General features: G+C 37.9%; 1 long non-coding RNA gene across 1 annotated transcript; it reads right to left on the reverse strand.

The window, feature by feature from the left end:
• Nucleotides 1-9,700: 9,700 nt before the first annotated feature.
• On the reverse strand, nucleotides 9,701-11,983 carry LOC120890678 (uncharacterized). The gene is made up of 2 exons (XR_013431595.1): nucleotides 11,619-11,983; nucleotides 9,701-10,100 (listed from the first exon to the last, which is right to left on the reverse strand). It is a non-coding gene; the product is annotated as an uncharacterized LOC120890678 (long non-coding RNA).
• Nucleotides 11,984-13,664: the final 1,681 nt, after the last annotated feature.

A 13,664-nucleotide genomic window follows, 5' to 3' on the forward strand; every position in this document is an offset into this window, starting at 1 on the left:
TAAACTAATCATTAATGTTTGACATCAGTGACCTTCTTAGGGACATGTTTCATAGATACATGCTTGAGTTATCTATTGCAGTTCTCCAAGTCATATCATTTTCATTTCCCTCAAAGTTGAGATATAGAACACCTTAATCTATGTAGGATAATGTCAGTAGAAATATCTGAAGTTTCAAGTTTCCATTCTCATATTAAAAAAAATTTTAAATATCATAAGCATCATTTATTGCATTGCTTTTTAAAGTGTCCTTTAAAAGACAAGCTTATATGGACATCTAACTCTTGCAACTGTGAGGCCACGTCCCCAGGCATAATGACTAAATTTGCATTAGATTTCTTTGCCTTGTTTTTAATTCATTCTCTCAGATGATCATCCCAAACTATCATTGATTGAAATTGTTTCTGGCTAATGAGTCTTGACCGTGCACATATTTTGTTGACCAAAATATAATAGAATAGATATAAAATAGAATAAACCAAAGTAGGAAAGACTGCACTTGTAATGGGAGAGTATCTTATATGTGGCATAACCTTACATTAGACATTTTTGGTGTATCGAACCTATAGGACTGTAGAGAATAATATAAAATGAATACTCATATATCTATCACCCAGAAAATACTCCTATTCTGAGCAATAATTTTAATTTAAAATAATGGCTTCCAATTCAGAGACAAAATAGAATAGAATCAATTTTCCCTGTTCTTTCACTTTAAATATAATGAAATACCTTGGAAATAATTCAACAGAAAATGGTAAAAAGTCTGAATGTTGGATAGAAGAAAACTCACTACAGATCTCAAGACTTTAAGAGCAACACCATGATGAACAGTGACTTCCATAGGATTTCTTTCTTATCTTTCATTATTTACCAGGAACAAGGAAAGCCAGCAGGGACTTAGCAGGGACACCAACACCCAGTGGCAGTAGTAGGCCAATCTACCAATCTTGGTATCAGAAGAACTCAGGAAGGAAATCCATCCCTTGACCCACAATCAAAAACAGCAGTGGGTAAGAGTAGGTAGGTCCTGAGTTAAATAGTCCACCCACACCCCAGATCAGCCAGTAATAGGTGGGTCTTTATGCAAGTGTCAGTAGAAATAGCAAGTTCCATATTTGTTATCCATTGACCCGGATGTAGAAGTTGACACAGGGCTTGAGTTTTCAGAATCTAGATCTAAAGCCAGTCACCCATTCCTTATGGCTCCTGGTTCTCCACTCTGTGGCATAAGGCACTCAGGTAGGCTCTTTACTTTCCAGAGGCATCTGTGGAAATAGAGTGGAAAGCCAAACATCAACAGGTGAGAATGAACATGAAATTCTCTACTTCTTGTATATCTGGTACCCCTCACTCCTCATCTAACAACATTGAGAGATCCATGGAAGTATCTGCAAGTGGCACTAGCTAGAATCTCACAAAAGCTCAAACATAACCAGATGAATAAAGCAGACCAGATTATTATCACATAGTTTCAGAAAACTAAAACGTTACTGGAACTATAACCCCCAAATGTAGTATAAAACCTACAAACTAAATGTAAACAGGGAAGAGCCTCCTAAGATAAAAGATTTAAATAATGAGTCACCTAAATAATATAAAAAAGTTCAAGATAGAATTAAAAATACTCATTACATAAAAACAAAAAAATCATAGTATGAACCAGAAAGGTAGTCAACTGATGTCAATAACCAGATGAATCAGATTTTAAAACATCTGACATAGATTTCAAAGCAGCCACCATAAACTTGCTTCAATGAAGAATCATGAATTTCTTTGAAATAAAAAGAATACAGCAAAGAAAACAAAGTTATACCAAAAAAGGACCAAATGAAAATTATAGACTTGAAAAATATAAGAACTGAATTTTAAAAAAATGTTATTGTATTTTTTATACTTTTATTTATTTATTTATATGTGGTGTTCAGGATCAAACCCAGTGCCTCACACATGCTAGACAAGTGCTCTACCACTGAGCCACAACCCCAGCTACTAGAACTGATTTTTTTTAAACTAACAAGATGGACTCATAGCAGAGTGGAGATGACAAAAGAAAGAATCACTGGATTTTATTTTTAAAAAGTATCAAAATTTACTGAGTCTGAATAATAGAGAAAATAGACTGAAAAAAGAAAACCTAACGGACCTTTGAATAATAATAAAAATCTAAATTAATATCATTAGCATTTCAAAAATAGATAGGAAAGAATGTTGGCCTGAAAAGAATGTAGGCTTCTTCACTTTGAACAAATAATGGCTGAAAAATTCCTAAATTTGGCAAAGCACCTAAACATACAGAGTCAAGGAGTAGAGCTCACATAGATAACTCAAAGAAATTTATTAATGAGAAAATAATTAAACTTTTGAAAACTAAAGACAAAAATATCTAAAAAGCAACCAAAGAGAAACAATGCATTATCTAGAGGGAACAGCAATCCAAATGACAGCTGATTTCTCTACAAACACCATGGAGGCCAGAGGAAGTGGCACACCATTTTTTAAAAAGAACTGTGAAGTGTGAATTCTATACATTGTGAAGTCATCCTCTAGGAATGAAGAAGATATTAAGACATTCTCATAAAAAGGAAAAGTAAGAGAACATATTCCTAGGAAACTTATACTTAAAGAATAGTTAAAGCAAGCTTTCTAAACAGAAAGGAAACTATAACAGAAGGATTAGAACTTCAGAAAGAAGAAATAATGCCATAGGTAAAAATAAGAGCAAGTATAAGAGAGTTTGGTCCTTTCCACAAGTTTTTTCAATCACATTTGATGGTCAAAGCAAAACTTTTGTAACATTTGTGTAGTTATTAATGAATGTAGAGAAAATATTTGAAACAATTATATTTTTAAACTGGGGAAGGTAAAGAAAAAGAAATAAAAAGAAATAAAATTTCAATTCTTCATTCAAACCAGTAAAACACTGATCCCAGTAGGCCATAATAAGTTATGTATACATATTGTGCCACCTAGAACAACCAGTAAGGAAGCTATTCAAGATGTATACTAAAAATAATATAACTAAAATCAGATGGAATCCTAAAATATATTCAAATAACCCACAGGAAGGCAAGAAAAGAGAAACAAAGAAACAGAAAATAGAAAAAAGCAAGCAATCAAATGGCAGACTTAAGGCTATCAGATTAATAATTATTTTAAATAGAAGTGGTCAAAATATGCCAACTAAAAATATAATTGACAAAGTAGATAAAATGTAATGACACAACTATATTGTCTAAAATAAATTCAACGCAAACACAATGACATAGGTATGCTGAAAGTACAAGAATTAAAAAATGATATCATGCAAACATTATTTTTTACAAATAGATCAAATTATATTAATATTAGATAAAGTATACTTCAGAACAAATAATTTTACTAGGTGAAAGATGTTCATCACATTATTACAAGAAGATTGATTCCCCCAGGAAGATATAATGATTCTAAATGCATATATACCAATCAACAGAACTTCAAAATGCATGAAACAAAAACTGATAGAGATCAAAGAAAAAAATAGATCCACAATTATGGTTGGACAATTCAGTCCCTTACTCAGTAATCTATAGAATCACTAGACAAAAAATGAGCCAAGAGACAGAGAACTGAACAGTGCCATCAACCAACTGGATCAAACTGACATTTCTTAAAGACTTATCGACAGCATAATGCGCATTCTTTGAAACTACCAATGAGACATTCTTCAAGATTGATTATAAAACTAATCCCCAAACATTTCAAAGCATTGAAATAATACAGACTATATTCCTCAATGATAATGAAATCAAAGTAGAAATCAATAACAGAAATGCAATAAGAAAATCTTCAACAATTGGAAATGAAACAATGCATTTCTAAGCAATCCAAGAAAAAAATGAAGTTTCAAAAAATTTTAAATGCATATGACTTAGTTAAAATGAAAATAAAACATCAAAACTTGTAGGAAGCAGCTAAACATTGATGAAAGGGAAATTTATAGCACAAAATGTTTTTACTAGAAAGGAGAAAAGGTCTCAAATCAATAATCTACATTTATTCTTCAAAAAACAAGAAAAATAACAGTGAAGTAAAGCCAAAACAGATAAATGATCTGAAATAATAATATATAAGAGCAGAAATAAGTGAAGTTGAAAACAGGAAAACATGCCCCCCCCAATCAATGAAACAAAAAGTTGGTACATGGAAAAAAATTGATAAAACCTCAACAAAAGTGACACATAAGCATCATTATACCTCCTGCAACCATTAAAAAGATAATAAAGAAATACAATGAACAACTTTATGTTCAGAAATTTGACAATTTGAAAGAAATGGACCAATTTGTCCAAATGCATGAACTAGCAAACCACAATCAAGATGAAGTAGACAATTACAATACTGCCATAACTATTAAAAAATTGAATTTGTAATTTAAAACTACCCAAAAAGAAATTCCCAGATAGATGGCAATTTTACCAGTCATAGTTAATATCAATTTCACCCAATCTCTTCCAGAAAATAGGAGAAGGGGGCCATACTTTTAAACTCATTTGGCAAGGCCAAAATTATATTGATTCTAAAAGTAGAAGATGCCAATATAAAAATATAGCCCAATATTAACTCAAGTTTAGAAACAAACATCCTCAATAAATATTACCATACCTAATGCACCAATGTGTACAAATAATGATATGCTATCATCAAGTGGATTTATTCTAAGTGTGCAAAGACAACATTCAAAAATCAATCAATGTTAACAATCATATCAACAAATCAAAAAAGAAAAATGATATGATTGTATCTGTGGAATTAAAAAACAAACATTTAAAATTAAGTACTCTTTATGGTAAAGAAAAATAAAAAGCTCTCAGTAGGTTATAAATAGAACTACAGCAATAAATAACATATAGAAGAAATCCACAGCTGTCATCAAACTTACTGATGAAAGACAGTCTGCTCTCCCCCTAAGGTTGGAAACATAGTTCATTCTCACTGCACATTTCAGAGTATGGAAAGTTCTAGTCCGTGCAAAATAAAAGAAAAAGAAAGACATCAATATCAAAAAGAAAGAAATATTTCCCATTTGCAGAAAATGTGATTTTTTTTTTGCAGAAATCCCAATGAATCTACAAAACAAAAATCCTAGAACCAACAAATGAGTTTGGCAATCTTTCAGGATATAAGGTCAACACATTTTACATACTAACAGTGAACATGTGGAAGCCAAAATTAAAAACATAATGCCATTTACCATCAGGTGATTGTAAATACAATTTTAAGTATGCAGGGAACAAGATATTTGTAGGATCTGTGTACTGTAAGAAGCACATAAATATATGGTTAATCAAACATTCATGGTATGCTATATATGCAAAGTACAAAATAGTGATAAAAGAAATCAAAAAAGACTTGGTAAGTTGAGAAGCAATTCAGTAAGCTGATTAGAAGTCTTGACATAGTAAGAATGTCAATTTTCCTCAATTTGATATATAGGTTTAATACAATTTCAAACAAAACCCAGGAAGATTTTTGGTAGACATAGATAATTTTTTTAAAAAATTTATATGGAAAAACACAAACCCTAAAATAGCCAATTCAATCTTAAGTTGAATAAAATGGGAGAAATTAATCTACCCAACATTAAGACTTATTATTAATTTTAAATGCTAAAACTAACACTTATATAGAGTGTTAAAGAAATCACAATGAATTATTAAATTTAAGAAACTTAAAATACTATTAAAATAACAAATATTTTTAAAAGTCAGTATATATATATTAATTTTCTGACATACCTCTATGTTTTCCCTATAGTTTTAAATTATTTCCTCTTTAATTGTCTCCCTTACAACACTTATTTTGTTATATGTTCTAGGATGAGAAAAGAAAGTCAGATTGATAGAGAAATGGAGACAGGTAAATGGAATAGAGAACCCAGAAAGATATGCCCAAGTTTTAACTAAGGTGCAAAAATAATTTCATGAGAAAAAAATAGCTTTTTCCACAAATAATTCTGAAACAATTGGACACCTATAGGGCAAAGAGAAGAGAGAAGAACAAAATGGAGGAAAGAGGACATAATGGAAGGGAAGGGAAGGGGAGGGGAGGGATGGGAAAGGTAGGGAAAGAAAGGATGAACCTTGATCTAAATGTCACACTTTCTAGAAAAATTAATTCAAAATAAAAAATGAAGGACTGAGCAAGTAGCTCAGTGGTATATAACTTGCCTAGCATGAGTAAGACTCTGGGTTCAATCCCCAGCACCACGAAAGAAAGAAAGAAAGAAAGAAAGAAAGAAAGAAAGAAAGAAAGAAAGAAAGAAAGAAAGGAAGAAAGGAAGGAAGGAAGGAAGGAAGGAAGGAAGGAAGGAAGGAAGGAAGGAAGGAAGGAAGGAAGGAAGGAAGGAAGGAAGGAAGGGAGATCAAAAAGTTAATTAAATGTAAAATATTAAACCATAATATAAACATTTGAAAATAGGAGAAAATATTTGTGATATACAATCAGGCAAAAAAAAATTCGACTTGACACTCAAAACACAAGTGAAAAACTAATGAATTAGACTTCATCAAAGCAATTTTTGCTTTGTGAAACACCCTATAATGAGGCTGAAAAGTATTGTATGGACTGGAAGAAGATATCTGCAAACCATGTATTTGACACAAAAGACTAGTATTTAGAATATAAAGAACTCTCAAATCTGAACAGTAAAAAACAAACAGTTCAGTTAAAAAATGGACAAAAGTCATAAAGAGACACCTCACCAAAATGGTTCTACATATGACAAATAAGCACACAAAAAGATGTCAGGCTTCATTAGCTATTAGAAAAATGCAAACTCAAACCACAATGATACACCACGTATGTAGTGATTTTAGCAGAATTCCAAAATACAAAATAGTGGCAAACACTAAATGCTGTTGAAGATGCAGAGAAATCAGATCTCTCATACACTGATGATGAGAATGTCAAATGGTACAGCCACTCTGAAAAACAATTTGGCATTTTTTTCTTATAAAACTAAGTTATATCTACCATAAGATGCAGCAATTGCCTTCTTGGGCAGCATGCACAATTTCCAAAGAGATGGGAATGAGATTTTCTCCATACACAATCACATCCTCTGCAATGGGGAAATTTTTCTTTCTTATTTTCTAATACTTAAACTTTCATTTCTCTTTCTTGAATAAAGCACTGATTAGAATTTACTCTGGTGATTTTTGTGGTAAGAATAAATTTTGTTCCCAATCTTAGGGGAAGAGCAGGCACTTTTTTAAAGTTTTTTTTTTTAGTTGTATATGGACACAAAGTATTTTTTTATTTTTATGTGGTGCTGAGGATTGAACCCAGTGCCTCACTCATACTAGGCAAGCACTCAACCACTGAGCCACATCCCCAGCCCAAGAGCAGACGCTTTTTCACCAGAAAATCTTATGTATGAATTGTCACAGGAGCATTATACATAACAGCCTAAATGTGTAAACAAACCATTATCCTTCAACAGGTGAATAGTAGAAAAAAATTGCAGTATAGCCACACCATGGAATATTACTCAGCAATAAAAAAGAATGAACTATTGATATACATAACTTGAATGAAATTTGATAAAGATTACATACTGTATGAATTATACATACTATGAGATTTTGAAATGACAAAATTTTAGACATAAATGGCAGATTAAAGGTTGTCAGGTATAAAGATCAAGGGCAAGGTACACAAGGAGGAAGGTGAAGATGGCAAAAGAGTGGTCCTTGTGGTAATCAACTGTTCTGTCCCTTGACTGGTGTTGACCATGGGAACCTATACATTGTGATAAAATTACTTAGAACAAAACACACACACACACACACACACACACACAACACACACACGTACAAATAAAACTGGGCAAATATAAATACTGATGTATTATATCATGTCAATATACTGGCTGTGACAATATATTGTTCTGCAATTTTGCATTGGAGGAAACTGGATCAAGGAGAGAGGCGATCACCCTGTATAATTTTTTTATGATTACACCTGAATCTATAATCATAGATTATAGATTACCTTAAAATAACAACCAGCAACACTACAAATCCGAACTTTCTCCTCACCTTCCCTCTCCTGACCTCTGAGCTAATTGTTAAACATTTACCAAACTTGTGTTTGCAGAATGAACTTTGTATTAGTAAAGTTCATTCTGGTTTCCTCCCTAAGTGCCTCACAGGAGGCAAAGTAGGTGAGTGAAAGTAATGAGTAAGTAGGCTATCTTTATTTCTCTAGACCTTGGTTTTCTTTATCAGTAAGATGGAAAGTTAGTACTAGAGGAAGGAAAGTGAACACTTATAGAAAACCCACGTTTAACTATGTCTCTTTCCATTACCCTTTCAAAAAGCCCAATAAGCCACACATTATGATATGGTTTAGATGTGGTTTGTCCCCCAAAATTTCATGTTCTCAGGGCTTGGTCACCAGTGTAGTGGTGTGGAAATGGTGGAACTTTGAAGAGGTGGGGGCCAAGTGAAAGATGATTAGATCATTGGGATACTCCCTTCAGAAATGATTAATGTAGTTGTCAGGAGACCCTGGTCCCACAAGAGCGAGTTGTTAGGAAAGAGCAGACCTTGCCCCTCTCTGCTCTTGCCTTGCCATGAGACCCATTCCACACATGTTCCCATCATTTTGATTCCATCCACCATGAGGCTTTCACCAGAGCTGAGAAGCCAGCACTATGCTCTTGAAGCTCCAGAACTCTGAGCTAAATAAAGCTCTTTTCTTTACAAAGTACCAAGTCTCTGGTATTTTGTTATAGTAATGGAAATGGACTAATATGTATCATGAGTGTTTGTGTTATGGATGGAAAAACAGGCTGAGAGATATGCCAACTACAAAATGGAGCTGAGGTTGGAGTTCAAAATCCAGGTTTTGTCATTACTGCCTAGAAGCCTATCCAACTCCCTGAACACAAATCTTATAATCAGGATCTCCTAGTAGAAGGTGAGTAGGGCAGAGAATGCCCTACCTTCCGAGTAGAAAGGGCTGGAAAGTTTAAGCTCAAACCCACCAAACAAATATGTTCACACCCTAAGCCCAGACCTCACCAGGTTGATATCCCTCCATTTACATTGCAAAGTGACCAGGGACAGCTGCTAATTGCCCCTTGGCTGGGCATCAGTCCCCTCCATTGCCAATTCCAAGATAGCCCCAAAGTGGGAGAATACCCTCCATAGGGGGCAGTCACAGGATTGGAGTCAGCAGCTATGAACCACAGGAAACTGGGTATCAACCCTGGACAAAAGTGCTCAGAGGTATTCTCATTGGTCCTAGGGGCCAGGATTGACCCATGGGGACAAAAAACAAGGTTGCCTTGGGTTGGAGGCCACATTGTCCAAGACACTGGCTTCCTATTCTGGGCAATCTTCTTGATGCTTCCTTCACAGGCCAGGATGGTCAAAGGCAAGCCTGTTCAGTAGTTAGAGCCCAGAGCTGGACGTCAGGTGACATGGACATCACCGAGTCCTACAACTTCCTCTAAGACTTTGGATGAGCCATGTTCCCCTTCTAGGATTCATTGTCTTCATCCGCAAAAGGAGGGAGTCAGATTAAGGGTTCCTAAGGCTTCTGGAAACCCTGTCAGCCCTCATGGTGAATGTGAGTTCTAAGACTCACATGTGAGACCTGCTTGAATCCACCACAGCTCCCAAATATTATTGGAACAGAAGTCCTAGTCGCATTTCATTTTTCTTCCAAGGCTGTTTATTGCCTAACAAAATGCACTTAGTGGTAAATTCGTGACTGTGAAGTTAAGTGTAGGCTACAAACCCAGAGACCAAAAAAAAAAAAAAAATAGGGGAGGGGTGGGGTGGCACTGGGCTGGAAGACGGAGGGCTTTGCAAAGGGTTGGGAAGCCTCAAATTCACAGGAGCATCTCATAAACATGGGCACCATTCCTTATTCATGCACCTCCTATGCCCTGTCTGGGTTCCGCGTGGTCTCCACTTCTTGTTAGCTTTTCAGCTGCGCACCAGGCCCCAGCTGGCAGTGGCTAATTGCAATCAGCAGGTGAGAAATGTAGGTTCTCCGAAAAGGAATTATCTCCAGCGCTGGGAACCATTCTGGGAAATGTAACAGACCTGGGAAGAGAGGGGGAGATGTTTAAAACCTGAACTTCTGTGAAAAGCATTAATTGAAAAAGACAGCACCGCACACCAGGACCCCATGACTTGCTCGCCTGAAAATATAATGAAGCAACTTAGTGTGGAAGGAAAGACGGGGGAGCATTTCCATTTCTGCACAAGCAGCTCCTGCCTCGTGTGTACAAGCCCTGCCTGCCCTCTTTTTCCAGGAGACCCGGAGAGCACAAAGGTTTGCTCTCAGAGTTTCATCTTTTACCTTTATAGTTTTCTGCATGAGTAAAATCACTTCACTGAGCTCAGGACTTTTTATTTATTTTTTTTTAAAGACAGACTTCACACAATCTGCTGGGAAGCGGAATGACTGGAGGAATAAGGTTCAAAGTGGATTCACAATCTCTTGAGGTCACCCAACACCCAGGTGTTCATTCGGCCTAGGGCCAAGGGAGGGAGTGGAACATAGGTGCAGCCATATACCCTAAAGGTTGTTCAGTTTCTTAGGGAAGCAAGAGACCAGTCAAGGATCAAAGTCCCTCGTGGAGGCCCAACTTGTTCTCAGCCCCAGGCTGGGCTTTGGGGTTCCTGTCAGAAGCAGCTGGAGATGGGAAAGAACCCGGGTGTCCTTCTTGCAGGCTTCGCTGCCTGGCCCTATACACGCCCACCTGGTCACCTGCAGAATCGGCTTCTCTGTGTGTGTAATCAGGAAAGGGAGCACAAAGCGTACCAGAGGGGTGATTTGAATTTCATTTTCTCAATATGTGCCCCTGTGGGGAGCGCGGCGTGGTGTGGTGCATGCTGATTCAAAGAAAATTGTCTCTGCTCGCTGAGGTTTAGGGCTGGCCATAGACAGCTCACATTGCACACGGTCATGGGGTGCCCTGAAAATCGCCTGAGGGGGTCACACAACAGGGGACCCGTCCAGCAACCTTTACTGAGAAGCTGTGTGTTTCGGACAGACACCAGCACCCCTGCGGATTGCAGGATTGCTGTGTCCTCATCTATAAAATGAGTGAATTGCACGCCGTGACCCTTCACCTCACTTCATCTCTCAGATTCCATAAAAGGCGAGTGATAAGATGTGGCTTCAAACACAAGAGATTCACTCCTCAAAATAAACGTTTCCTGGGGTTTGGGGAGGGTGGGTGGCTTTGTTTTCTCTTCCTTTTGGTTGTTTGTAGGACAAAGAGGAGGGAGAGGTTAGGCTCTGGAACTGATCTCAAAAGGAACCATAGTCCCTGGTGGGAGGTCACACTAAGGACAGAAACTCTGATGAGGCCCAGAAATCTTTGTCCACCTGCAACCTCCTCTTTCCCCAACTCCCAAGGCACCCTGTGAGGCAAAGGAATGTCAGAAGAGAGATTAAAGTCTCAGGGGGAGGAGATAAAGAGGCCTCAAGACCTTCAGCCTTGGAGCCAAACCCCAGGCTTTGTGATCAAAAGACAAATAAACAGCCATTCCCACTGGGTCTCTCAAATCTGCTGAGCGGCACAAATGTTTCCTTTTTATAAACAAGCTTACCTGAAGGAGGCGAAGCAAACCAGACCCTGAAATCCCATGCAGTTTTTGGCACAGGACCCCTTAGGAGAAACTGCTGTGGACAGCTTATCCAACGCATTTCTCACATCTCTTGGAAATAAGATGTCCAAGTTTGAACAGAAACTACAAACAAACAAAATCAGCCCAGCGCTTCATGCCAGCTTCCCCAATCTAACACAGGGAAGGTTTAGAAATATGGGAAGGTTTAGAATTAGAAGTCTTGGAAAGGATTTTAGAGTGGTCAGCAGATCAAGAGGAAGGCAGAGAGAGAATATGGCCCTTAGCCTCCTTTCCACAAATATTGGGCTCTGCCCCTCCAAGTTGCATAACTCTAGGGTGTGCTATTCGCATCAGAGTTTGCAGAGTTGTGTTCCAAGGTATCACACAGCAAGGAATATGTAGCTGATGGTGCCCTGGGCTGTGAAGCAAGACCGAGGTCTCCACAAGGACTTGCTATGTGCCACCAGTTGGATACACCAGAGTACAGACAGAGCAAATCTGAGCCTCAGTGAAACTCCATTCTCATTATTCACTTACATAGCATATTAGAAGGTGATGTTACTATATAGTAAGAATGCACTAGAGGGGGACAGATCAAGGTGAGGAGGATATTATTCTATAGTAGGGTGGTTGGGGAAGGCATCATTGCTTTGGTGTGACTTGAGCAAACACAGGAATAGGTGAGAGTGGGCTTTGCCAGGAGATTCAAGTGGAGGAGATAGTGCAAATGTCCTGAGGTAGGAATATTGCCAACATGTTCCATAGCAGGTAGAGCCAACATATACCATGGGAGCCAGTGGAGCTGGAGTGGAGAAACTGAGGATAACTCCACAGGTTCTGAGTGCACTGGAGAATGACAGAATATTACAGGCATTCTTCTTCCTCACTGCCCCATTGACCTGCTCTGCTGGGCTGGGATCTCAATAGTCACCTCTTAGAGCCCCATGGCACTGGGTCTCCATTAACTAACACCTAGTCTGTGATATGGTCCTGTTTGATTGATAATGAACTAGAGGTGATGCCCCACCCCTCTGGCTCTCCGGATCACATATATTTCAATGAGGGTAATTCAAAAGATTATGCAAGCTTTGGATCTCATACAGACACCAATGGTAATGCCTTAAGAGGACCAGGAGCTGCTGAATTCTCCTTGTTCTGAGTGCTAGGGACCTAAGACCATGGGGTCTTCTACCAAACCCCTGCCACTGTCATCTTATCAACTCTCTCAGTGGTGCATTTTGCAGCTATAGGCATCATGGGGATGAAATTGTGTGGGAAAATGGAAGGTGATGGTAGATATCTGTCACTAACTTCTGCAGTCTCACTGTAGAGGTGACACTGTCTCTCTTCTATTTCACCACACACAGAGTGATCAAATAAAAGTTTGCCTCTCACCTACCACCTTTTCCAACACAGAAAGTAGAGAAGCTTCTGGACACAATGAACTGCTCCCTGGACTCATCAAATTTTGCTCAAACTCTCTTGCCCAAGCACCTAGTATTGATTCAGTGTCTGTTATCTTTAAATACTCAAATGCCCTGGCTCAGAGAGCAATGCAAGGGCTGGGGGTATAGTGCACTGGTATACTTGCCTAGCATGCACAAGGTCCTGGGTTCCATCCCCAGCACCACACACACACACACACACACACACACACACACACACACACACAGAGAGTAATAGAAGCCCAGCACAAAATGAAATGGCACTAGAGGGTGACCTGAGCATTTTGATTATGAGTCCTTGGCTGGGTACCCTGAAGACTTCCTCTGCCAGAACCTCCCCATTTGCTTTTCCATATTTCTAACACTAGCACTATGTACCACACAAGCAGTGTGTTATACTGGCAGTGGGGAGTCCTGGAAGCCTGGGGACCTGGGTACTGCTATATGTGTGACTATATCAGTCAGGCTTTGATCAGAGAAGCAGAAATCACTACAAGATTCTAGACTAAGGTCTTTATATTGAGCCTTCCATAGTTATGGATGATGATTATGTCATCTGTGTTGTTGATTGGCATCTGAGATT

This window comes from Ictidomys tridecemlineatus, chromosome X (assembly GCF_052094955.1).
Source record: "Ictidomys tridecemlineatus isolate mIctTri1 chromosome X, mIctTri1.hap1, whole genome shotgun sequence".
Taxonomy (NCBI): Eukaryota; Metazoa; Chordata; class Mammalia; order Rodentia; family Sciuridae; genus Ictidomys; species Ictidomys tridecemlineatus.